Source organism: Cavia porcellus, unplaced genomic scaffold (genome assembly GCF_034190915.1).
Source record: "Cavia porcellus strain 051 isolate PalLab524CR breed Dunkin Hartley unplaced genomic scaffold, mCavPor4.1 scaffold_13, whole genome shotgun sequence".
Classification (NCBI taxonomy): Eukaryota; Metazoa; Chordata; class Mammalia; order Rodentia; family Caviidae; genus Cavia; species Cavia porcellus.
This window is the reverse complement of record NW_026947496.1, coordinates 28,072,684-28,095,821: the sequence shown is the minus strand read 5'-3', so window position 1 is coordinate 28,095,821 and position 23,138 is coordinate 28,072,684. Positions and strand designations below refer to the sequence as shown.

The 23,138-nt window shown below is 41.8% G+C and overlaps 1 protein-coding gene and 1 long non-coding RNA gene across 5 annotated transcripts in view; one reads left to right on the top strand and one right to left on the bottom strand.

Annotated features, from left to right (window-relative positions):
- Ripor2 (RHO family interacting cell polarization regulator 2) overlaps positions 1 to 23,138 on the top strand; it is a 203,570-nt gene that overhangs the window by 11,899 nt on the left and 168,533 nt on the right. The window lies entirely within an intron of this gene.
- LOC111756488 (uncharacterized) overlaps positions 14,605 to 23,138 on the bottom strand; it is a 32,186-nt gene continuing 23,652 nt past the window's right edge. Inside the window, exons 4-7 of the long non-coding RNA XR_002790974.2 lie at positions 22,740 to 22,931; positions 21,389 to 21,451; positions 20,554 to 20,813; positions 14,605 to 20,141 (exon numbers count right to left, since the gene is read on the bottom strand). This is a non-coding gene — a long non-coding RNA (uncharacterized LOC111756488). The remainder of the gene's footprint in view (positions 20,142 to 20,553; positions 20,814 to 21,388; positions 21,452 to 22,739; positions 22,932 to 23,138) is intronic.

Below are 23,138 nucleotides of genomic sequence, written 5' to 3'. Positions count from 1 at the left end.
GAGCTTCCGAAGTACTCTAGAAGATTAATCTCTTCAGTCTGCCCTCAGTCTTCTATTTTTTTTAATCTGCTTTAGGAGGATAAACTTTAGCTATCTCTGTGAATTATTATAAATTAATGACATCTAAAAATCTCCTTCCTTTTTTAAATTTTATTTTAAATACAAAGCAAAAAGGACAGAAACAGTACAGATTTTCAAAAAACATAGAAAACTAACACTAGTTAATATATTGCATATTGTTATCTTAGAAGTAGTTGCTCAGATTACAAGATTTAGGCATGAAAAATCCATGATCAAACAATGAAAGCCCAAACTGTTCTTATTGATAAACTTACAGAGATTCGTAGTATAGTTATCTATACACACACACATTATCTACACATATGGTCTCTCCCCTTTCTTTTCTCTTTTCTCCTACCCCAGTTATTCTTTCCTTTTGAGCACTTTCTTTCCCTTTCATTCAAAGAAAAGCCCAGGTTTCTGATGGATTCATGGCTGAATTCTACAAGAAATTCAGAGAAGATTTAATGCCAATACTCTTCAATTTCTTTAGTGAAATTGAAAGAGAAATAATTCTCCCTAACTCATTCCTGGAGGCAAGTATTACTCTGCTGCAAAACCAGCAAAAGACCCCACCCAAATTTCCTTTCCATATGTAGCAAAATGCATACCCATATCAATATCTCACAAAAGCACCCCAACAGCAAGATACAGAAAAAAGAATAGTTTGCCCTTTCTTCTCCACACAATAACCCTAAATGATCATATAACATGGAGTGCTTCATGTTTTTGTTTATTCTCTAGTTTCACTAATGAGTAGCATTCATTTATAAAACCATCTTGCTGAGCACAATGCTCTAAAAATATGACTCACTGTGATTCAGAAAATCCAACCATCTCTGTGACTTCCGGTCCCCTCCAGTTAAAGGATGAATATGCTTATGATTTGGTTTTGGAATACTATAATTAAACCACAGATAAAACAGAGCTCTGTTTTGACCTTTTGGGGCTCCTCCAAGTCCATAAGCCGTCTTTCCAAAGCTGTGTTGGAATCTGTATATTCCATCGCTTTATGAGAAATACTTTCAAAAACTTGTGTGCATTCTGTCTAATTTGTCTGGTTTTATCAATTTCAGCATCCAAGTTTTATTTTAATTGTATTCTTAAAAGAGCAAAACAATTTTTTTTCTCCTCAGAAATTCAGGTTAATTTCTAAAAGTCCTTCGCTTTGTCCTCCTTTGGGAAACAGACTTCCTTGTCTCTTCCTGCCATTTTTAAAGGCTCTGTTGCTTTCCTATTTCTAACCCTAAAAGGCCTCATTGTCGTGAGTCTCAGTGTCTGCCAGCTCTGGGCTTCAGAGCACTCTTGTTTAACAGAGAGTTTCCATATAAATCCAAAGTATTATCTCCAAGTAGCAGAAAATTTCAATGCCACAAGCATTTCTTTCAATTTCTTTGTCTAGAAGAATTCTAAACCTAAATAAGTAGGAGCTTTTAAGCCACCTTTCCCTGCTGCTGTATTTTAATTAAATGCTTCAAATTCCCTTCCTCACAGGGATTTCAAGACCTGTGGGTATGAGGGTAGAGGGCAGTGGGTATGAGGCAGAGAGGACTTCCAACTGCAGTGCCATAGACACAGACACTGGGACATTCCCACAAGCCTCCAGTGACCCCCTCCTGACATGACCAGACCTGTCTGATTACGCATACAGCCCTACCAATCCAGTTACACTCTGGCTTTGGAGAATGTTGTGGGGTTAAAAGGGTGGCAGCTACTTTGTCACTAAAAAACAGAAAGCACCTGTCCACATTATCAAAAGACACCAAGGGTGATATAGGGAAAATATAATTCCCAACCTGTCAGATGTCAGATGTTCTGAGTTCATGGTCTCATAACATCCAGGAATGAAGTCATGAGCTAAGAGATGAAATTAGGAAAGTTTTATTAGAAATAAGAAGAGAAGATTAGCCCATGGAGTTCTAGAAAGGATCCAGAATGAGATGGCTACTGAGGCCCTTTGTCAGGAGTAATTTATATAGCAAAGTCACAAAACAGGTGCAACATGGTCAAACGGTTATCAGCCTAGAGGATTGCAAGCATAGCGACTTAGCTAATATTGATCCACTAGGAAGACAAGTCAGGTGGCAAGAGTCCTGTATATTGACATCTGTCTGCCTTAGCTGCCTGTGATAAGAGAAGGATGTCATGGAGTGAGATAGAAGAAACCGAGGTGAGGCTGTTGGTACTTGGGAACCAGGTCCCCACCAGGTTACTGAATGGGAGAGCAACTGAATCACATGAGGTAGCTCTGCAGCATCCCCTGGGGTAACCAGGCTCCTTCCTCCTTGGGGGCCAGTTGTCTGGTACCGGGCTACTCAGAAGGACACAGCAGGAAGACTGTTCACAGTCCTCCATAACAGCTCTGAAAATGACCCTTCCATACAAGCGCACACACGTTCCTAATGGATTTGTGTTATCTTTGTATTTTGTCTTTCTTCTGTCTTCAACTGTCTTTGAATATTAGTAAAATTGCTAAACTCCAGAAATGTTATTTTGGCTGGATGGAAGAACACTGTTAGTTTATATGCGCTACATTAAAAAGAAATTCACTGCCCTGTAATTATGAATGGTTGGGAAAACCAATTGCACATCCACACAGTAAGCACTCAGCAGTAAAGAGGATTGATCACTGAGGCAGGCCTCCATGACAGCTCTGAAAATGGCCTTTCCACACAAGCACATTCACACTGAGTGCATCTACTTTTTTTTTTTTTTGGTACCGGGGTTTGAACTCATGACCTGGCATTTGCCAGGCAAACTCTTGTGCCACTGAGCTAAAACCCTGGTCCTTGAGTTTATCTACTAAAAGAAAGAAACCAGACTTAAGAGCTCTGGTTTCACAGTTGACACCACATCCAACACCTTCTGAAATCCCAAGTTGTAAGAACAGAAAACAAAATCACCAATGTTAGAGGCTGTGCAGAAAGGTGGATTCCAAAGAGGCATGAGGAGAACTTTCGTGTCTTGGTTGTGGGGTGCATCATGGTTTATATCTAGAAATTGGCCCGAAGACTCATGCATTCATAGGTGGGGCTTTTCAGAATGACTGAATCATGAGTTTATGATACTGCATTAGCCCACTGATTGGTTTAGCATAGTTCTGGGTGATGGATTTACTGAAGAAGGAATCCCTTCTTCAGTTGAGGGTCATACTAACCAATAGCCTTGCAGCCTGGATAGAATAAAAAGCGAAAGAAAGAAGGCTCACCCCTCTTGTTTGCCACACCGTGGACTAGTTCTCATCTTCCATGTCTCTCTGTCATCTGCCCTGTCTTGGAGCCAGCTTGACTAAGGACTGAAACCTCTAAAAACTGTGAGCTAAACAGTTTTTCTTTTTTAACTTATGGCTGTCACGTATTTTGTTGTGGCAACAAGAAAGTAACTAAGAGAGGGTGATAACACTCTTACATGTATTTGTTAAATCTCATGAACTATATCTTAAAAAGACTAAATTTTATTCCATGCAAATTATATCTAAAAAGTTCTAAAAAGGAATATATCTTATCCCATCAAATATATGGGTATATTTCTACAGAGTTACAGAACATTACTTTTGAAAATCAAATACTTTCCTCCCTAGGCTACCAACCTTCCAGTCATTACATTTAAAGAATTAAGAAACTTAGGACTATTTCATGTGATAGGGTAGATTTCAGTTTTGTCCTTCACCAACTAATGCTATAAACAAACTTCTCATCCCCCGCTAGACCCTCCCCAGCCTTGCCTTGTTTGCATTAATTTCTGCAATTCCTTCCTGTGACCCCCTTCTGAGACTCAGCTGCTCCCCTCATCCCCTTTCTAGCACTCAGAGCTCATGGCTTCTAGTGGTAGCCGTCCTCCGGCAAAGCAACCTTCTCTCCTCTTTCCCTCCTCCTCTCACTCCATCATCAGCAAACATCAAGTCCTACACAGAAAGGAGACAAAGGTGACAGGAGTCTTGTCCCAAAGGGCTACAAGAAATAAGGGTTGCACTAACGTGCTGAAAATGTATTTTGTAGAATTATTTGTGACTTTTAATTTCTTCTGCTTTGCCCAAGCTATCTAACTTGTAGATATTGAATACCCATGGCTTTGGTAATAAGAGGAAGAAGCAGGGTTTAAGGGATTAATAATGGGGGCTGGGGATTTAGCTCAGCGGCATAAGCGCCTGCCTTGCAAGCAGGCAGTCATGAGTTCGATCCCCGGTACCGATAAAAAGGAAAAAGACAAAAAAAAAAAAAAAAAGATTAATAATGGTTTCAACAAAGGTTGCTGAATTTTGGGAAGTGACACCTAGATATTTGGATGTCAAAAAGTAGACATTGTCACTGTCAGGAGCCAGTAAGAGGAGACGGCTGGTGAAATCCTATTACAAATGGCAGACACATACATGCTGTTATGGCTTGTGTCTAGATAGTCCCTTAAAGCCTCAATCACAGGAGAGGATTTTTCCGAGGTGGCTGGATCTGGAATATATGATGCTGGGCATGATTCATGGTGCAATGCTAGGCTAAAGGACGCCAAGACTGATGATGTGAGTGCTACTCACCCTAAGTACCCTGGACAGGATATAAGGGTTAGGAAGAGCTGTGGTCATCCCTTGCTTGTTTTGCTACCTTCTGCTCACCATGAGCTCTTCCTTTCTTGCAATGTTCATCTGCCATGACACCATGCCTTGGGGCCAGACAATTATGTATTGAAACCTCTACAAACTGTGAGCTAAATAAACTTCTCCTCTTACCTTGTGAATGTAGAGTATTTTTTTGTAGCAAAGAGAAAAAAGTAACTAAGACATAAGTTAACTCATGTTAACATTCATTCATGGGAGGAGATGGATCCATGGTTAGCACAGGGGGAATTTACTCTTACCAAAAAAATAAGTATTTACAATGAGTAAATCCTAGGAGGTAAAGTGTAACATATCTCAGCAGGACTTCTGTTTGGTTGGTTTGGTGGTACTGGGAGTTGAATCCAGAGCCTTTAAACTGAGCCACATCCCCAGCCCTTTTTTGTTTTTCACTTGACACAGTTGTACTAAGTCACTGGGTTTCTCAGGCCAGACTTGATCTTGCTAACCTCCTGCCCCAGGCTCCAGTGCTGGGATAACAGGCACCACACCCAACATGCATGTTTTATTTCAAATGCTACGAACCTCTACTTTCATTCTTTAAGTCAGAGAGGATTAAAAGAAAAGCATTTCTTCTTGCATAGTCTTCACTGACACAGAAGGAGACATTTTACTCTAGTTTATTATTCCACTTATAATAAATCAATATTATCCAAAAAGAATTTAAATATTAGCTGATTTTTAATGCATTATATTGTGGCACATATTATTGGATACAATTTGTTAAATAAAGAAAAACATAAAGCAGATGTTAAAATACCTTGTAATCTCGCTCTAGATACAAATATTAACAAAACTTTGTCTTCTTGGTCTTGTAAGTACATTTATATATAATATCAATGTTATACTTAATACAAAGCAATAATATATATACAATTTTGATAGTATTTCAATTAATGTATTACAAAATACTTCATGACAATAAAAATTCTTCAAAAACTAGATTTTTAATACGATAACTATCACATTTCATAATGGAAATGTGCCAAAATCCATTGACACCTCTTTTTAACATGTTCATACTGTCTGGTCCATATATCTGACTATCTTCAGAGTCAATACTTATTTATGTGAAACTCTAGGGTATAAATCAAAGATCACAAACTTCTTAAGGTTTCTGGTCCATATTACCAAATTATTCTCCTTGAAAATGATAGCAGTTTATTCTGAGATAGATGGTGAGGGATTATCATAAATAATAAATAACTTACAAATCATATAAATTTTGCAGTCCTCATAGAACAAAGGAATGGAAACAAAGATCACCAATGAAGGACAAACTCTTAGTGAAAGGTGATAGAGACATTGATACTAGAAGCATCCAACTTGCATTCTCTGAACCAACTAATTCACCATGGCATCACTGCAAGCAGAGTGACCAGATGTGTGTCCCCAGGACCTGATGAGTAGGAGGCATAGAACATATCCCAGGAAGTAGTCTTGAAAGAAAAAAGTTGACCTGGAGTCTAATTAAGAGTGTAATCATATGTAGATCTTGCTACTATTTTATAGGGAATACAAGAAATAAAAGAACAAGTTAAATGACACCATGAAGAATTGGCTAGCAAACTTGAACCTGAAAACTTATACAGGACCAAGAATCATACTTTATTTTTAATGAATAGTGTTTGTTGGCTAAAACATAGGAGTAGAATTGAACAATCATCAGGGGAAGTTCTATGTAAAATAATTTTTCCCCCCCAAAAAACAAAGAAAAACAACTGCAAATTTTATTAATTATATAAGTAATCTAATATCCACTGTATACCATGTACACACTGTCTCTCCCCTCTCCTTTTTTTGTACTGGGAACTGAACTCAGGACCCTGCACTTGCCTGGCAAGTGTTGTGGCACTGATCTACACCCTTGGCCTACAAAGTTTCTTTTTTGGTGGTAGATTTTTCAAGATCTTACTGAATTTTAAATCTAAAACCGTAAACTTCCTCTAAGCTTTTAATTCTCCAAGAAGAACATATTTCAGTCTAATTGTTTAATGTATAAGTGTAAAAGAAGTCTTCTGGCCCAGCCAGGTCATTCTATTTGAATCTGATCAGAACCTCCTGGCACAGGAAATAGTACTGAGAATTAACAACTGGCATCGTATCACATTTAAAAGGTCCCGCAGAGCAAAAGAAACAACCAGCAAAGTGAAAAGAAAACACAGACGGGAAAAATTTTTTTGCTAGCTATTCCTCAGATAGGGGACTGATCCGTAGACTACATGGAGAACATTAGAAAATGTCCCCAAAATAAAAGACTCAATAAAAAACTGGACAAGCAAATTAAACAAAAACTTCACAGAAGGACAAATGGCCAATAATTACATGAAGAAACATTCAACACCACTGGCCATTTGAGGAATACAAATTAAAACAGCACTGAGAAAAATATTAATTAAAAAAGTAAAACAACACTATTTCACTGTACCTTAAGAAGAATGCCTACCATCAAGAAGTCAAATACTATAATACACATGCTGGTGAGGCTGTGGAAAAGAAACTCTTCTGTATTTTTGGTGGGAGTGCAGAAAAAATATAACCACTGTGGGAATCAGTATGAAGAGTCTTCAAAAACTTAAAACTAAAAATTCCATTTGACCCAACTATTCTCCTTCTCTGCAGCTTCCTGAGAGAGTTAAAGACATTTTATTACAAAGGGCCGGGGTTGTGGCTCAGTGGTAAAAATGCATGAGCCCTTGTACTCATTCCCAGCACTCAAAAACAAAAATCCTATTCCAGTGATATACGCATATTTATGTTTATAGCAGTACAATCCATAAGAGCAAAAGCTTGGAAGCAGCCTACATGTGCATCAGTGGACAAAGAAAATGTATTTATGCACAATGGGATGCCACTCTGCCATAAAGAAAAATAAATTTGAGTCGTTTGTAGGAAAATGCATGCGTCTTGAGGCCATAATAAATTAAATAAATCAGACCCACAAGCTCAAATATTACATTGTTTCTCTTATACGAAAAACTCAAATTATAAATAAAGAGAAAAATAAGTAGTATGGAGACAGATCTTTCACAAATGGGAGGAGGGTCAAGAGATGGAGGAAGGAAGAAAAGAAAAAGGGGATAAAGGAATTAGTATGTGTTCTGTATGTGATCAGCTCCACACAAGGAATGTAAACATTGTGTACTGCAAACATGGACTAATAAAAAGAAATAAATACATTTTAAAAATGAAAAAAAAAAAAGAAATTGCAAAGTTAATTTACGCACTCTGGGTAGTGGTCACAAGGTGGCGCCACTGTATAGTTTTAAGAGTTTGAGTTCTTCAATGCAACAAAACATTTCAGACTAATTGGAATAAGCAGGGCTGTAACACAGCTATAGAAACTCACACAGTCATCTCTGCAGTTTCTCTTGGTAGAATTACTCATGCTCGTAAGCACAACCTATGTATTGATAGCCCCATTACTTAGAGGGTCTAAGCAGAAACATGCATTTAAATAAATAGTCTTCTAAGTAGCAATGTATCAATTGCAAGCCCCAAAGAACTACTTTGGACATGAAAGGTTACAAAAACCTTACAGAACTGTTAGGTTCTCTTTTGCAACCAGTGCCAATTCCTGGGCCGTATGAGTACTCGCCCTTCACCCTGTCGCTTCCTGCGGTTCTGTCCATCGCTAAACACTCAGGGGTACTGAGCTCCTATACCATGGCCATCTGCAGCCTGGGTTAAAGCACAGGAGCCACATGCCACAGCCCAGCCCCACAGTGCACCACTGCTCTGCACAATGCCCACATTACAGAGCAAACAAGAACCGAGCCAATAGGTACTGGGTAGATGCAGTGGGCACATCCTGGAGAGATGGCTGACCGGCAGGGGCTGGGAAACCAGAGATGTCTGAGTCCTATCTTAAAGAAAGGACTTGATATAAATAGCTGCTGACCAGGAGTAAGCTGAGGGATGTCACAAATTCCTATGTGGATTTTGAACTCAAATCCTGGGAGCAGGGCACATAACTGTGTGGGCAGGATACGATGCAAGACAACACAGCATGGACTTTGCCCAGCACTCAGGGCCACTTCTGGGAAGACTAGGCCAGCCATGGTGTCTCTTAGAGAGCCTGCGGGCAGGCCAGGTACCGACCGCTTTACAGTCTCTGGAAGAGGCAGGCTGCTTTCTTTAGCTTTTCCTCTACCTCCTATGAAGTTTCTGCGTCTCAGTCTCACACCTAGAAGATGAATCTTCGAAAAGATACGGACAATGAGAGGATCTGTATCCCTCAGTTTTTTTTCTTAATTCATTTTGAGACGTTCAGAATTAAAAATGGAATTAGTACCTTTCCTTAATTACAAGACAAAAAAGCAGAACTCAAGAATTGGAAACACTAATGTCAGTTTCTGTTTGATGAATGCTCATGATTGTAGGAGGGAGCAAGGTGGCGAATCCATGAAGGGACGCTTGTCATCCTCAGACGAGGGACTTCTAGTCGCTACTCGCTTGTGACGCTAACTCCATCTCTGATTGCTAAGTGTTCCCGGATTCATGGGTATTTTGGCATTGAATGTACTTCATTTTCTTTCTTTTGCATTCCTCTTCAGTGTTCTAGCAGCAATTAAGTCATGCTGTGGAATGCTTATTGCAATGGTAAATGTCATGAAAATTGAACATACAGCTAATTTTACTGCTCATGAATAGGCTTCCTGTGGTTTCACTTCAAAACTAATGGCAAGGACACATTCCATCCCTGTTCCCTACTTTAAATTGCTGAGATTTACCTTCAGGTATCCAGCCTCCGCTCAGTCTAAATTTTTCAACATTATAAGCTTTTTCCATATTATGAATTCCATTCTATTGTTCATGCCCTATGCCTCCGGGACTACCGGAGTGAACAGCTATTTATTACTTATTTTTAGGACTGCATTTTCAAGGGCAATTATGATTAGCTTCACTTTCTACAAGCCTGTGAAATAACCCCTACTCCTTTACCTTCTCCAGTATCTAAGAGAACCCCAAAAAACCTCTAGGGAAAACTAGGGAATTGACTTTGGAGGAAAATAAGCATGAGAGGAAGTTCCTTTATTTTCCTGTTACTGTAATATTGTTTAGCATCAAGTAATTAACAGGGTTTGAAAAGGAAATGAGAACTTGGTGAAAGTGTCTTTAAACAGAGTAGGGAGGGGCTTGTAGATTTCCCCGGGGTTGTAGGTCCAGGATAGTGGAAGGAGGCAGTGTGCCCACAAGAACACCATAGAATACCGAAACGTCTGTGGGTTTGGCTGCATGGATGACCCACCCTTCCGTTTCCAACCCATCCCACCCCACTGGAAAGGTTTTACCATTTGACGCTCCTTTTGGAAGCCGATGTATAAATGATGTGTATGTCTGTTGCCATGACAACCCCACAGCAATGGGCTTGGGCTTCTTACCAGAGCGCAAATGTGCTCTTGAAATGATGCTTGTCAGAATTTGCCAGACTGTTTTCCCTCCTGGAATTCATACAAAAGGTTTTCAAGGTTCCCAACTGCACTTAGAAGAGAGACAGGCTGAAATTTAGCGCTTGGCTCCCTTGAATGATGAAGCTCAAAAGCTCTGCTCCCCTGCTGAAGTAATCGTGATCCAGTCTATCATTTTGGTGCTGTGGGGGCAACTCTGTGTAATTAAAGTGAAGAGTCACGTGTGCATGAAAAAAAATAATGATGATTACCGGAACTGAGGCTGTTGCTGACTTCCCATGTGACTCATAACCATCTCTGTGTTTAATAAAGGTATTGTTACTGCTGGGTTCTACTCCTACTCCAGCTCCTCAGAGCTCTGTGTAGGTGCCGGACCAAGAGGGGAAAATGAAAACCTCCACAATGCACGCTGGGAGCACAATCCCTCGGGCTCTTCTTGGCACATTTATTGGGTCCTGTTTTGTCTTTGTTCCTAGAGAGAAAATAGAGTCAACTCATGAACCTTTGGGCCAAGTTACAGGCAACTTTCAGTTATTTAGGAAAGAGCTTCCTAATGTAAAAAAATGGATTTGTCCTTCTTGTCCTTTTTGCCATCTGCCATGGGGCCCGCAACTCCCTCAGAGGGGAAGAGGAAGCAAAGCACATATCGGTGGATTGAACAGTTAGCAGTCATCAGGGGGTTTCAGGAAGATAGAAGCTCGTAAGTGAGGTGTGGGGATGATCAGAGGCTGGTGCGGACTCCAGCTCCAGCATGATGAGCAAGCTCTGCTGGACTCTGCAGAGATGACTTCTGTTAGCTACCTCCTTACCAAGCTGAGGGAGCTCAGCAAGTCAGAGGAACGACAGCTTCCCTCTATGTCTTTCTCTTAACCTTTCTGTCTCTCAAGAGGTGAGTGCTCTCGAAAGTTAGGTAGAGTCTGTCAACCCTTGGAAAGAAAGTTACCTACACTACCGATGTTAGACATGTCTTCAAGCAATCAGTTTCCTGCTTTTAAAAGACAAAGCTAGACTGCAATAATTCTCAGGATTTCTCTGAAAACTCTGTTTCCCTTAGGAATTCTGGAAAATATAAGCCCCCAGTCTTGCTTATTTAACAAACTAGGACTAAAATACACTACATTAAGCTCTAGGAATCATCCAAAAGCAAAAACAGAAATAAAAACCCACAAAACACAAAACACAAAGCAAAACAAAGAACACTGAGACGCCTTTCTGCTTCATATCTTTGGCCTGCTACCTTCAACCTGCCTCTCCCTGCATCTCTTTACCTAACTTCTCACTGTAGTTTTTAAAAATAAGATGCCAACAAAGGAACTGCACATTTCTAGCTGGAATTATTCACTTCCTTAAATTTCTTTCTCTTTTAGAAAGAAATCTAGCATGGAGTAGGAGGTTAAATTAGATGTACTCCAAGCCCCATTTCACCACTCTCTGAGCTGAAAATTTAATGTTAACTGCCCAAAAGAACCAGGGCCGAGACCACCTAGGTAGCGCTGGTCCTATGCTTGTGGTCTACAGTGGGTCTCAGCCCACAAATGTCTTGTGCATCCTACACACATAATTTCAATTTAACATTTTTGAGTTGCCAGCATTCAGAAATAATAACGCCTTTTGCATGAAAACTTTAGATGTCCAGCTGCTATGTTTGAAACCAGCAAGGGCTGAGGAGGGCGGGCTCGCATCCCCACATGGTAATGGTCCCCTGGAGCTTCTGAGGTTTTCCCCTCCGCTCTGCACAGGCCGCACCCCACTACAGGCTCACTCACCCCTTCCCCAGGGACAGGGAAGGGGCTGACACTTAATTTACTGACTGCTTGAGGACCACCTGCTGCCTGCCGACCACCACTGAAGACAAAAATCCCTGACCTGAGTATCACCCAATCAAAAGTTAGGGCTTCTTTTGGAGAATCTGTACTTACTTAATGATTTTTTTTAAAGAAACAAGAAAAGAAAAAAGCAATCTGAGCCTCAATGACAGCTCTTCAGTAGGTGGAATGCTATTTCTGCTTATTCTAATGAAAACCTCACCCTGTGCCAGAGAGCAGTCTGCAGCTGCTCACCTCTGGGGAGGAAAAGAAGTAAAATAAATCAAAGTAGCGCTACCTAACTGGATCACCTTCTGATAAGGGAACAAGAGGAGCTCACAGAGCCCTGCCACCTCCCAAGGGTCCCAGCTCTCAACACCAGAGCTTTGGAGACAAAGTTTCCAACACATGGAATTTGGAAAGCACATTCAAACCATAGGGCACACATGCACGTGCGTGTGCGCGTGCACACACACACACACACACACACAGGCCTGTGTGTGTACAGTACTCAGTTCCTAACATATATATGAAACCATGTAACCATTTCCATTGGCATTCCTGTCCTGCCTCTACTTCCCAGCTGCTGGATTCTGCCTTTTTAAGGAGTTATTGTTCAAAATAAGACAACAGAAAACACTTTGTAGAGGTGAAAAAATGAGGGATGAAATAAATGAATCTGTAACCTGCAAGGAGACTTGAGCAGGGTTCCAATTTGGAAGAACAGCCTCTCTGTCCTGTTATTCCAGGGAGCCAGGCTGAGGCGCCTTCCTGGCCTGTGCTCCTGCAGCTCCGATGCCCATGCCCAGCGTGGCACACATGGGAGCCCCCTGCAGGAGCCTGTCTTCCCGCTAGCCTGTGTTCCTTCAAGGCCTGAATTCAACTTCCTTCATTTTTGTATCTTATCCTAGCCAGTGTTTCTGAAAGTGCCAGACTTAGCAAGCACGCCAAAAAATGCTAGTCCAATAAATGTTTATTGAGCAAATGTGGAACAGAATCATTTTTTCCTTCTTCTCCTGCCATTTTGCTTGAAGTGTAATGTAACTGCTCACCTCCAGGATATACAAGATTGTACTTGGAAAGATAAAAATAAATTCTGAAGCTCCCAAAGCCCAGTTGCAGTGTGGAGATCTAATAGCACATGCACACACGCACATACACACACTCACACACATGCACACAAATGATCACAAAATCTAGCAACGAAAAATAAAAAGAATTCCAATCTCAACTTTAATTTCTTGGTGCACTTTAAAGGGATTAAACTATAATTTACCATAATATCTGTAAAATTTACTTCCATTTGGTTCTCCTTCAATTTTATTTACGAGTGTCCTCAATCTTCTTTTTTCTGAACTACTCTAGCTCTCTGCTGAAAGTTCTTTTATCACTACACTCTTCCAGGGTCCCCTGATCCTGCCTCATCCACTGTTGCTGTCAGTGTTCACCTATGTCCATACCCATCCAGCCTAGGGCAACAGAGAGCTGCACCCCCTTTGCACCTCAGTTGCTTGGAGAAATGTGGGTTCCCCCACCTCATCCAGTAATCATATGCTTTCCTTACTCTAACTTTCCGCCAGAAAGTACTCATGGAAAAATTCCAAAATTCTCCACTCTGTAAATGTTCCTTGTTATCTCAAGTTAGACAAAATTTATCAGAGAGCTTGGGAACTGCACTGCTATTTAAGACATCGTTTCTGTGGGAAAGTCTAGTATGCATTCCCAACAGCTGACTTACAAACAAGCTTTTGGGATACAACGTATTCATAAGCTCAAAACCATCTGGGTGTAACCAGGTTCATGGTTTCTTAATCTGTTTAGGAGCTCAGGGTTTTGAAAAAGTTCAATCAAAGTTAAAATTGGAAAAACATTTCCTATTTTCTACTAAGTCATTGGTATTTTTTGAACGTTGGGAGCTACAAGAAGTGAATATTTCTTCTTAAGATGACTTTTAATGGATCCAAAGTCTCTTTTATAACAGTCTGGATTATCTAGTATTGAACCAGAGGGAGGGGACAAGTGGATTCAAAGAAACAGAATTAAGACACTGTACATAGCTGAGAGCCAAAGAGGCACGCGGTAAAGAGTGCTGTTTCATCTGAGCTGCCACAAGGGAACAGATCTCTTGTTTTGGATATAGGTACTGGTCACAGAAGAGTCACACCTTTCTGCTGAGACTCACATCACTAGTGTTGGATGCCAAGAACAACAGGTTTCAACTAACAAAATCCCATGTATAAATATGAGCTCTGTGGATGGTTTCCCTTATCCTCTCTGAACTGGGGTCCGCGTTAGTAGGGACTAGAGCTCCCCTGAATTGAGTCTGAATCCACATTTTTTTTTAACAAATTAAAACTATGTCCCATTTTAGTAATTGCTAAAATATTTTAAGTAACTGAAATTCCCAAGGCTAGCAAAGTAAAGATGATATCTTTACTATGAATACTATTACATGACACAACATTTTAAAAACAATTTCAAAAACCATAAAGATATACATAAATTTTGATCAAGTTAACTCTATTTTAAGAAACTAGCCCTGAAATTTTTAGCTGAGTAGAAAGCTATATGCTTTATGATATTTCAGTAACACTAACATTAATTAGTACTTATTAAAAACTATACACTCGAATAACCACTGTACTAAGTACATTATTCCAGGGTTTTTCTTTATTTGAAAGAGAATAAAACTGAACAAAATAAAAAAGAATAATGCCAGTCAAACATAACAATGAAAGTGATACAGGACTTCAAAATAAGTTAATAGGAAATCAACAATGGCTTCCATAATGCCTTTTGTTTTCCTTATAATAGCTGCCCATATCATCAGACATAATAAAATCAAACAAAACAAAACAGAATAGAACCAATCAAAGCAAAACAATGAAAGCAATATGGGGCTTCAAAACTAGATCATAGGAACTCAACAATGGCATCCATAATATATCTTGTTATCTTCAAAATAGCTTCCCTTGCCATCAGACAAATAAAATCAAGCAAAACAAGACAGAATAAAACCAAACCAAACAAAATAAAACAATGGAAATACACAGGAATTCAAAATAAGAAAATAAGAAGTTAACAATGGCTACCACCTACTGCTTTTAGATGTTTCCTCTCCTATCTATTGCACATTTTGGATCCCACTAACCCCTTCAGTTTTTTGTGCTAAGGAGACAACATGATGTTCACCCATGTGAGTCCAAACCATTTTACCCATAAGCATGATCTCAAGTTGCATCTATTTACCAACAAGAGCCTAGAGATTATCCTTCTTTGTAGCAGAGTAGCTTTTCGTTGTATAACTATACCATACCTTTCTTATCCATTCTGTGGGTAATGGGTGAGCTGCTCTTGCTTTTTTCTGGTTTTTTGTAGCATGGAACATTGTCTTCTCTCCTTTAACTTTTGGTCTATGAATTTCCTTTGGCGTTAAATGTCTTTCTTGTATACACATATTGATGAATCTTGTTTCTTGATCCACTCTCCCTGTGTTTCTTTTTATTGGTGAATTGAGGCCATCTACATTAATGGTCACAATTGGCATGCACTGGCTCATCTCTACCATGTTATCCTCCTGCTGTTGGCCCTCTACTTTCTCCCTGCATTCTATTGCCTGCCCTGCTCATCAGTCCTCCTCTACTGCTGTTCCTGAAATCATAGTCATCTTTAGCTCTCTCTAGAATGTCCTTCAGCGTTTTTTTGTAGGGTTGGTTTGGATGTCATGGATCCCTTCAGTCATTCTTTATCACAGAAGTGTCTTATTTTCCCATCAATTTTGAAAGATAGTTTTTCAGGTACATCAATCTGGGTTGGAAGTTGATTTCTTTCAGGATTTGAAATACTTCACTCCAAGCTCTTCTTCATGATTTTTGTGATAAGTCTGCCTTGATTCTAATGGGTTTTCCTTTATAGGTGATCTGGTTTGTTTTTTCTCCAACAGCCTCTAATGTTCCTGTGCTGAATTTCTGGGATATTGACTATTACGTCTGGGTGTAGATTTATTTTGGTTATGGCTAGTTGGAGTTCTATATGCCTCATTTATCTGTATACCAGGTCTTTTCCCCATGTTTGGGAAGTTTTCTACAATTTCTTCTGTAAACAGTATTTTTATGTAATTTGTGTTGACCCCTGCTTTTTCACTGACATGTATCAGTCTTAAATTATTTTTCTTTGTGCTGTCTTGCAGCCTTTGAATTGTTATTTCCTGATTCCTTGCTATTTTTAACAGATCTTTATTTTCACAATCACTAACTGCAATCCTATCTCTAAGGACTGAAAGTCTATCTTCAATCCCTTGACTGCTTTCAATAAAGTTTTTAATTTCCTGGATATCTCTTTGAATCTGTTTCATGCACTGCAGTCCTTTCCTGTGTTGCTCATTAAATGTTTCCATCATTTTCCTATGCTACTCTTTTTTTCTTATCTATGTCTTCTTTAGATATGCTCAGCAATTCTTTCATTATGTTTCACATTTCTTCTTTTAGCTGAGATATTATTTCTGAGCTGATTACTTTTGCCGCCTCATGAAGTTGTTTCTTTCCTTCCCGTGCTATCCTTTCAGAGATTTCAGGGTGTGACTTCCATGTTACTCCATGACTGTATCTCCCAGACTCGTTCTGTGTGGGCTGGAGCTGTGAGATTGCCTCTTGTTCCTTCATCTTAATATTTTCCTAGATTCCTCCCAGCAAGCCAGTTGTGGGGTCCCAGGTGCTTCTCACTATTGGCTGCCCCTCTACAGTGTAGGGGAATGGACTAGGCACCTGGGTTTCTCCAAACCCAGGCTCCTAGAGAGGTAGTGGGGCATGGAGTGGGCTTCTCCAGACCTGTTCAGCTACACTGAGGCTTCCCTGATGGTAGTGGATGTGTGCTGGCAGGGCTGCTTCTTCTCTCATCCTGCATAGCTACACCAGGGCTCCCCCAGTGGTGGCAGGTACACAAGGATGTTTGTCTGATTCTCCTGGCCTGCACTAGCTGCCCACAGAAAACAAGCGTCTCCTGTGGGCACATGGGGCATGTCTGGCTGCTCCTCCCAGCCCACTCTGGCTGCTCACAGGAAGCAAGCATCCCAATGGTGACAGGTATGCAGGAGCAGGTCTGGTTGTTTCTCCTTGTCCATGCTGATTACCTTTTAGAAATTTCTTGAAGATCAAGCCACTACAGTGCTTTTTACTGAAGCAACTTGCAGACAGCCAGTGCCATCCACTCCATTCTGCTAGAGGAACAGCAGTAACATCCTGCTAAAACACCTGCGGGTGGCCTTGAATGCCTCCTCCAAAAGAATTTTGGGCTTTGACATAGGAAGACACTCATGCCAGGTCACATGAACTTCTGAGTCCATTCTTAACCAGCTGCAGGAACTCAAGAATGTCTCCCTGCCTTGATTTCTCCACACTCTTGGGGAAGGCAGCACTTCAGCACCACTGAGAACAGTGCTTCTTAGCCCTGGCTGTTGGTGGGATCTCTCTGGAAAATGTTCTCTCAAACACTGATGCCTGAGCCTGCTCCAGTAAGTTGAACAGTGTCTCCGAGGTGGGTGTGGCCAGCAGTGTTTCATGCCTGTAACCTCAGCAGTCTGGGAGACTGAGGTAGGAGATCATAAATTTGACCCAACTTGGACAACTTAGCAAGACCTATTTCAAAGGAAAAAATTAGTAAATTAATAGAGAGTGTTCCAGATCAACAGCTTACCATGTGGTGGAGATGTGTGTACTTGGGTGTATTGTGTGTGTGAACTGTAAAGTGTAACACAGTCGTGTCTTGGTGCCCACCCTCATGGCTTCCTCTGTTTGCATGGCATTGCTAATGACTGCTGGTATGCACAAATGGCTCTGCTTATCTGTGTCTGGGGACGCTGCGTCTTGAAGGCCCTGAGGACAAGAGCCACACTGTATCAGCCACTGTGCCCCAGTGCCCAGCCGTAGGAATGGAGAAAGCCAATGGGTTCCGGTGGAGTAAAAGGAAAGGTCACATCTTCCAAGGGAGCCTGCCCAGGACCTCCCAATGGGGCTGTCCTTGCTCCTGGGCCTTCAAATGATGACAGCTTTATAAGAACAGAGAGTGGTGGGGTAGGAAGCCCTAGGGACTGTGGGCATGCTCAGGGCCTGGAGGCGAGGGGTACAGTGTGGGATAAAATACTACGAGGGACCTTAAATGTCATACAAAGCAATTGGAACTTCATTCTCCAAATTGGAGAGCAGAGGATTCCAGGGATCTCTGCACAAGATAGTTCTGTCCCCGTGAGGCTTTGGAGAATCTGCCAAGTGCAGTGGCTAAGGTGGCCTGCAGGCAGTGAGGCAAACGTGGTGGGCTGTACAGGGGGACAGTGTAGGCCTGTACAGGTCTGGGACAAGAGACAGGACTGGGGCCAAGGGCACAGGACCTTCAAAGGTGGGACAGGTGTGTGAAGGACCCAGAGGTATGGCTGTACCCACTGTGACTTTGTTTTCTCTCCTCTCCCTTTAAGCTTCATTGAGAGTTGTAGAACAAGGCTCTTTTTTGTTTTTGGGTGAAGATCAGGCAGCTCATGACCTTTCTGGCGACCACAAGGCAAGTGCTCTAGTCTCTTTCAGTTGCATAAACAGGCTCCCTTAAAAATTACGATGTTCAGGTCTGGGAGGAGGGAAGCAGCGGGCGATTCCCCTCAGGTTCCATGTGACACATGCATCTCACTCTCCTCAACTGCTCTGTCACATCTCAGGAGTCCCTGGAAGCCCTCTTCCTTCCTGAGATCTGGGTATCAGGAAGACATCTGCAGCCTCTGTTTGCAGGGAATTCTCTTGGGTGAACAACCCACATCTCCCCCTCGTGACCCACACTACTCCAGGGAGATCCGAGTAGGTCCAGGGTCCAGGGCCCCACTCCCCCCAGGGAAGGACCCACACCCACCCCTGGCTTCCAGATCCTCAGAAGCAGACCTGGCCTGCAGACCCAGAGTGGACCAGGCATTAGAAATCCCTGTATCCCAAGAGTAGGAAGCGCAAAGCTCCCTAGTGGAAACTGGAAGTCTCTTTCATGAGATCAGAGTTAAGAAGTTGCACCTGTTCCCTCCCCTAAGCACGGGAATAGGAGACCCACAAATGCCACAGCTCCCGAGAGCCATTGCTTCACTCTCCCCTCACCAAATCCATTCTGCACTGTGGCCCACTTCTACCACAGATGTCAGAGAAGTGATTTTCTTTAGACACCTGACTCTCACTCATTTCTAGGTTTGGACTCTCTTGTGGCATTAGTGTCTTATTGCTGCCGTAACAAATTACCAAAGCTCAGGGCTTAGGACCACATAATTTTATTATATTACAGTCTCATAGGTCCGATGACCAAAATGGATATTATAAGACTGAAATCAAAGGCTCAGTTCCTCTGAAATTTCCAGGGGAGCCAGTTTGTCCACCTTTTCCAGTTTCTAAAGCCACCTTACCTTGCAGCCTCATCCTTTCAACTTCTGTCACTATCATCACATCTGCTGACTGACATCTACTCCCCCTCCAACACTCGTGATTCCATCAGACCCACCTGAATGATCCCTGGCAATGGCTGCATCTCAAAATCCTTAACTTACATCTGTGAAGTTCCTCCTATCTGAAAAGTTCCTTTGGCCATGTAAATTTCACAGGTACTAGGGGCTGGACTAAGGACCTCATTGGGGGGACTGTTATTCAGCTTGCTAGACTTGTCTTGGCAGCTCAGGCAGGAGCACTCCTGATGATATTTCTGCGGAATGTGTTGCCAGCACTGTTGGCTTTAGAGATGTGGTTAAGCAGGATGGGAAATAGGGTGGGAGAACAAGGAGGAGGTGGGGTTGGGTGGGGACTCGGGGGGCTCATGTGCTTATGTTGGAGGGATGGACATCTATAGGACACTTGCAAGAACAGATCTGGGACCTGACAGAGAGGATCAAGCCAAAGCCCTGGGCTGTCTAAGATCAGTGAGAAGGGAAGGAGAGAAGAGGCAGTGCACCACACACAGGCGTGTTTGGGGGGAGAGTAAGTTTAGAAAGCACAGGACTTGTAGAGAAGAAAAAAGGAAATGAAATGATCACAGAAGTAATTGCCTGCACATCTGCTAAGTGGAACTTACGCTTTGATTGTATCTTTTCCTCATGTGTAGAGGAAGAAACACTCCATTTATGTTTCCACCTCTCAGTGGGTCACTTTTACCATTTGTCAAGGGAAGGTCTGTCATTTACGAGTGCCCGCGGTAGACCTGACAGAAGGTCAGTGCTGGGGATGTGATGTGGGCCTGCAAGTCCTTCAGCTTCTGCAAAAGACAAGCAGGGTCACATAAATGCCTTGCTCTGTGGAGCCCACAGAGACACAGATGGGCTATCAGACCCAGCTTACCACACGGGCGTGTTATGTCTTCTGTTTATGGTGTTTTTCTTTACCTATTGAAATTTTTGAGATGTTGGTCATTTCTCTAGATATGTGAAGCAGACCAGAACAAATGCACAGCTACAGCAAGAAGCCCATGTCTTCGTAGGAAAAACAGTAGAAATTGGAAGTTAATCAGATAATTGCCGGGGCCCAACCACCTACTTACCTACCCACGGCCTAGGGTAGGGGGCCTGGAATCTGGGCTTACAGTCATGGCACAATGTGTTTATTTTGCTCTAAAGTAAAGTTCAGCCTGGCAAGAAAAAATAATCCAAGGTTGCGTGTTTCCTACTTACCAGCCCAGCTTGTGCTATATTCGAAGCTTTGTCTGGCCTCCTGCACCAAACGCCTCCTCTTCCTGATGCCAGAATTTTTAGAACTCCCGTGGCTGTCGTAGGCATTGTCAGAAACCTGTGCAAGGCCACTCAGTGGGACGGTCTGCACGCTGTGGAGCTGCCCCCAAGCTCAGTGATTCACCGGTGCTCAGGGACAAGGATGAACTGCAGGAGCTGGAACGGCAGCTCGAGGCCACTTCTCACGTGCGTTGTGATGAAGGCTTGCGATGATAAACAGAAAGGAGAGCCAGAAAGAGTTTGTGGATGTGAGGTGGTAGAAGAGGTTGGAAAGGCAGATGAAACCTTGACCAGAAAAATGTTATTTATTTGTCAAGGGAAAATTAGTAATTGTTTATGATCAATCTTTCCCTTTAAGTTCCAAACATTGCAGAAACCGGGGTGGAGGGGTGACTATGCCACTATTGGACGTGGTCTTAGCCCCATCAGGTGCTGCCTGGTTCCTAGCAGGTGCTCCATACATGTTTATTGAGTGAAAAATATGACAGGGTGGAGGCAGAACAGTGACATGAGAAACTGATTCTTCTAATAATGTATATTGGTGAATAGAAAAAGAAAAACTGAATTTACATATGCTTATGGTGTTTGTATGCATAGCAATTAGAAGTTATGCTAAGTGTTCTCATGTAACAATTTTCTGTTATAGTCTCATTTTACGTAATTAACCTTCATATTTAATAGAAATATCTTCATGTAAGAGCTAAACACCATAAAACCTGCAAAGAATAGGTAAATTTTACAACAGTTTTGTGCTGCAAGGGAAAGGTAAATTTCTTACCGATTTTTATGCTGCTCAGCATTCCAAGTGGCTTATTTTCTGACTGTTCTATTGTTTCCTCATCTGCAAGCATTTTTGAAGTGAACAAGTTAGGCCAGTGACCTTGGCAGAAGAGCTCTATTGTGTGAGAACTAAAGAAAAAGTCAAATTAAAGAGGAAAAGAAAAGGATGTGCTCTATCATGGCATATTTTTAGTTGGTGAAAAAAACATGATTATAGAGATTTTAAAGATTATAGAGTTTTAAAATCTTCTGGCTCTGTTTATGGCTAGGGATAATCTTTTAACTGATTGAGATGAGACAAAGACTTCTGATGCTTCTTTCCAATAAAAATTATAAACATTAGCTATTTGGGGATATTTACAATTTCGAAGGTAGGAAAGCCTGAGCACTAAATATCATGTGGTATAAATTCTACTTAGGTGGCTGTGACCTTGCAGATGAGTGGGGGTTTTGTCTAATTGATTTGTCATCTGCTGGAGAAACACTTTGAAGTGCATTTGGTTTGATTAAGGTCTAGGAATCCCCAGCCTGAACTTTTGGGGATGAAAATATCAGGACTTCCTTCAATCTCTGGGGTTAGAACAGGAGCAAGGAGTTTCTGTAGAAGTAGGCAATTAAAGTTGTATTGGCTCCACCAAAAAGGGAGTGGGCAGAGACATTTTCTAACTCCAAAGCTGTCAGCTATGGCTGGAGGGGGGAGGAAATTCACTAATAAATACCAGGATGCTGATATGAGGAGAGTGGGTGATAGTCATGGGGACTGCTTGGGTGTCTTCAGAGAATCAGGTTATTACTTGGGATATTAAAGATTTAAATAGTAATCTATTTATCTATTTCACATTTCTGTGACAAAACACCTGAACTTGGATACTTTATAAAGAAAAGAGGTTTACTTAGCTTAAAGTTCTAGAGGTCCAAGAGCAATAGCCTCCTGGATGTGTCACAACACAATGAAGAAGTACAAAGGGAACCAGTACATGCAGAAGGGGCAAAGTATGTGCAGTGGCCTTACTTTATAACAACCTGCTCTTAAGAGACCTAACTACTACAGAAGATCACCACTAACCCTTGAAAGGGTGCTGTCCCTGTGATTTAATTCCATCCCACTAATTGCTTTCTACTCTTGAAGCTTCCAACATTCCAACACTGTCATGTAGTTATGATCAAGCTTCCAGCCCAGGAACTTTGGAGGGACTCTCCACCCATAGCAGGTAGTTATACCAACCAAGAGCGTGGGGTGAAAATATTGGGATCCCGACACATGTACTGGGAAGGTTTTGGCTCCTTTGATTTATACACTCACACATAAACGTAAAATTAGGGAGACTGAGGCAAGGAACATCACTAACCTGATGTTAGTGATGTTAGTAGCACAGCTTCTCTTCAAAACAATGCATACACACTGCAAGCTCAGCCCTCAGTTTCTGCTCCACTCTGAGGTACACGGGCACTGAGTGGCTCCACGCACGGTGCGCTCTCTGGTTGGTGAGGTGCACAGGGGTGCCTGACACTGGCTGTCCTCCCTCTTGGCAGGAGCAAACCTGGACGAGAGGTATTGGGGAGAGGAAAGCCCAGCCTAAACTGGAGATGATTGGGCATGAGAGAGAATCTACTAATCCAAGCAGAACACAGAGCTGCTCTGGTACTGGGAGGGAGGCAGGTAGTGTGAGGTTTGAAGAGACTGTTTTTTTCTTGCACCGAAATATGCAGCATTTAGCCATGTGACTTTAGTTGTTGAAAGCCTATCC